Raw genomic sequence first — 4,498 nt, forward strand, 5'->3', positions numbered from 1 at the left:
CAAGCAAAGGCCGATGAAGCCGGTGGCTTCCTTGTCCCGCTTCTTCTTCTTCTTGTCATCGTCGTCGGAGGTCGGTGAAGAAGAGCAGTCGGTGTCAGAGCTCTTGTCGAGGTCGCTGAGCTGCGCCAGGAAGGCCTTCTCCTGCTTCTTGGCCTTGTACTGGAAGCGCTTCTTGAGTGACTCCTTGTCGAAGCGTCCTCCTCGGTCATGATTGCGGTGCTTGTGGCGCCGACGCTCCTTGTTGGAGCCTCCCTCATCATGGTCGCGGTGGCGGTAGTAGTCGAAGGAGTTGTTCTGGCCACCACCGGACTTCTTGGGGCAATCGGCGATGAAGTGGTTCAGATCGCCGCAGTTGTAGCACCTGGGGTTCTTCTTCCTCTGCCTGTTGTGGTAGACGCGCTGGAACTTGCTGATGAGAAGGCACAAGTCATCGTCGCCCAGCGTCTCCAGCTGCTCATCTGAAACAGAAGGCAAAGAGGCAAGAGAAAAGCCAAGAGCAGAGTTAGCGTTAGAGCTCGATCCACCTGGGCCAGTCACAAGAGCGACGCTCTTGGAAGGAGGGGCACCATTGAGCTTGGCTCATGTCTGGTTATCCACCTCCGTGGCCTTGAGCTTGCTGAAAAGCTCGTTCACGGTCAGAGTCTCATAGCCTACAGACTCAATGATCGTGTTCACCTTGAGATCCCACACAGAGCGGTCAAGTGCGTAGAGCAACTTGAGATCCTTCTCGTGCTCTGTGTACTCAAGGGCCCCAGCAGATCTGTTCGCATTGACCTTGTTCACAATCGACTGAAAACGACTGAACATTAGGTCAATGCTCTCACCCGGCTCCTTTGTGAAGTTCTCGTACTCACGCCGGTGAGTCTCGAACAGTCTGGCCTTCACCTGAGGTGTACCCTCGTGGTAGTTCTCAAGGCACGTCCAAATCTTGTGGGCTTCCTGAAAACCCTGGACGCGTGAGAACTCCGCACGAGAAATGCCAGCGAACAAGGCATTGATAGCCTTGGCGTTAGCCTCGTGCTGGGTCACCTGAAGAGGCGTTGTCCGAACAGCCAGCACCTCGTAAAGCTAGTTCGTGGTAATCTCCCAGACATCGGCTCCCATGCTCTGCAGGAAGGCTCTCATGCGAACCTTCCAGTAGGCATAATCCTCACCGGAAAACACCGGGATCTTACCAAGACTCGCCATGGTCGCCGAGTGGTTTTCGAACCGATTAAGGTACTGAAAACCTCAACCAAACTCTGATACCTATTGAAGGACCGAAGCCGGCGACCAGAGGGGGGGTGAATGGGAGCCGATCAAAATTTCTTCCGAAATTCAAACCGTCGACCTATATCCCGAAAATCACCCAAGCCCTCAAGCGTTCTGGCCAAAGTCTAGAATAGCTATGGAAAAGCTAAACCAACACAAAAGGCCTTGAACGAGCGAGCGAAACCACAAAGCAAATCGGAAGCGAATCAACAAAACTGCAGAGCTGATCTGCCTGGACCGGTTTGACCGGTGCGCTGGACCGGTCTGACCGGTCTTGCCTACCGGTCTGACCGGTGGCACCCAGAAAACCCCTGAAAACTTAGATTCAAACGGTGAATCTCGACCAAACGAGCACGAAAACCGATGAAACTTGGGGGATTGCTTCGCCCCTACCCCGTGAACATATCCCCAAAAGATCTCGTCCTAAAGATCAATGAATCGTGAGAATTATGGGGGAGATCAAAAGGGATTGGGGTTTTCTCAAACACTCAAGAACTTCAATTCAAAAAGCTCGTGATTCCAGAGGGTTTAGGACAAAGCTAGAAGCACGGAAATTATAGCAAAGAACTCGTAGCCTCCTCGCAATCGTGTGCACCAAAAATGAAACCAAAATCCATCACAAACTGGCACAAAAACGAGGGGATTGAATCAATTCGAAAGACCAGAGGGCACGAGGAGGATAGGGCCTCCTTTCCCAATCAAATCCCTTACAAAGTTTCAACAATCCATGGACAAAATCAAATCAAACGAGAGGAACAGAGGGAGAGGAACACAGGGGCGGTGGCCTGGGGAAACAGAGAATTCACGGACACAATACAAAAGCCGCTAAGCTAACCTAACACAAGTGAAGGGGTATTTATACCCGCGGGACCGGTCAGACCGGTACGCTGGACCGGTCAGACCGGTTGGTTAGACCGGTCAGACCGGTGCCCAGGACCGGTCAGACCGGTTTGCCTGCAGCACCCCCTGTACAACGATCTCATCCGGCGGCCGAGGTTCTTTCTTCGAAACGAAGTCTTCTCCGTGATGCCGCCGTCTTGATGAAGATCCAGTCTGCGGTTTTGGAGGGTCCGCGAAACCCGGGTTGGTGGCCGGTTTTGAGAAAACCGCCAAAACCTCGCGCGCGGGAAGTTTCCCGCCTCCACGCCATGGACCTAGACGCCGTTCCTGCCTCGGCCTTCTGACGGCCCTAGACGCCGCCCGACGCCCATCACCTCCTCGCTCACAGCGAGGCCCTAGACGCCGTCGACGCCCATCGCCTCCGTCAGTCCCGAGGCCGACGCCCGTGCCTCCACGACTCGGCGTCTTCAACCGCCGTCCGCCTCCTTGGTTTTGTGGCGCAAACCAAGAAATCCGCCTTCCGTCGCCGCTTGCGCCCAATCTAGGAGTGGACGCCACAGCTGCCGCCCGGTCCGAGCTCCGGTCCCGGCTGCCCTTCACCGCCGTCCACCGCACGGTCCATCGGCCACAGCACCTCCACGGCAGCTCCCCGTCGACACTCGACGCCCGTGTACCTGCAATCCAAAGACCAAGCGCACGATCACACCGCACGGTTGACAATTCACTCATCACAAGCAGGATAGAGTACTCTCGTTCCTCATTATCTCGCCTTATATTCACACAGAACTCAAAGAATTGTTAATAACAAAAGGAGAACTGGTGACTGATCTGACGAATCTTGTGTACCGTCGCACAGATGAAGTGGAGAAGTTGACCAGGATCCGTGATGACACAGATAAAGAGCTCATGCATAGCATGCAGAAAATTAAGGACCTGGCGGCTGAGAGGGACTCCAGGCCAAAGAACTTGTCGACCTTAAGGCGGTGGCGCAAGCAGTTGTTGATATGGTCGATCCAGTCGAGGAGGGGGCCAGCGTTCGACCGCTGATGGAGCGACTGCGGGAAGCACCACAGAAGGTTGTAGGCTACCTCTTCGAGACGTCAAAGTAGTACATCGCACATGTCTTGGGGTTGGTAAAATCTTACTGGCCTGGAGAAATTCTAACTCCACTTGGTGACGGGCTGTCGGCGGAGTGCTCGGACGAGAAATTCGCCGAGTACGTGGAAGAGGTGAAGCCCATCGCTGAGAGAATTGTAGACAGTCTAGAACAGCCCTCGGATGGAGAGGCTTAAACTATGGATTGTATTTTGCCAGAACTTGTGGACGGGGTCTCTTGCGAAAATGCTTTACTTTTATCTGCATGCGCTGTTCATGTTGGATAATGTGCAAGTGTGGTGAGTGGTGACTGATTCCTTGTCAGAGTGTCCGACTAAAGCCTGCCTGAGGTGTCCGATTTGGTGCAGTAAAGTTATAGCTCCCCTGTCTGGCATGTGACTCTTTTTGTTTGTTGTGTCACGGGATAGTGGTAGGAGAAGCTTGAACTTGCTATAAATAGGGATGCCGTAGGATAACCGTGCATACCCAGTTTCAAAGTAGAGATGACTCGAGTAATGAGTCCTTGTGCTTGTCATACTCGTCCTCCAGATAGGGTCAGTAGTGCACGAAAGTAGTCGATGCTAGAAGAAAACTTGCGAGCGACTAAGGATCTCTGGGAGGATGGCACTTTCATCCTTGCGCCTTCTGTTTTCATCGTCCTGGGGGAGTTGCCCCAGTGACCTTGGAGATGGGAGGCACATGGTGGTGTCTGCCGGTCTGGTGGCGTCATACTTGTCGTCGGTTCCTCACGGAGTTGTGAGGAATAAGGAGTCTTCCAGTTCTGAGCTGCTGAAAACTTCTCCTTAGAGAAGTCAGCCGAAGAAGGAAGCTTCTTGTTTTGGCTCTGGCCTTCTCCCCTGGGGAGAAGGCATGTCCTATGTCGCGGGGTGTGATGGAGGGGGTTGGAGCAGGCCGAGTGCTCTGCAAGATGCAAGAAGAAGACTTGCAAGATGCAAGAGGAAAACTTGCAATGTTCTTGCTTGTACCTTCTTTCTTGCACATGGTTCAACTCCCTGTTGGATATATCATTGTTACTTCCTTCTGGAAGTAACTAGCTTTATAGCTTTGTAACGGCGGTAGCCGATTGAAAATTCGGGGACTTAACCGATTATTGCTTCAGAGCAAGTGCCGGAAGTAGTCGATGACTATGCGGTTTTGATGTACTAGACCATTGTAAGGATCACTGGAGTGTCCGACCCTAGAGGGGGAGGGGGTGAATAGGGTCGCTAATTGCTTTCTAACCTAGGGCTCATACTATTTGCATAAGATAAACCTAACACATCCTACACATGCTAGTTATAACTAAGGTTTA

This window comes from Panicum virgatum, chromosome 2N, assembly GCF_016808335.1.
Source record: "Panicum virgatum strain AP13 chromosome 2N, P.virgatum_v5, whole genome shotgun sequence".
NCBI lineage: Eukaryota > Viridiplantae > Streptophyta > Magnoliopsida > Poales > Poaceae > Panicum > Panicum virgatum.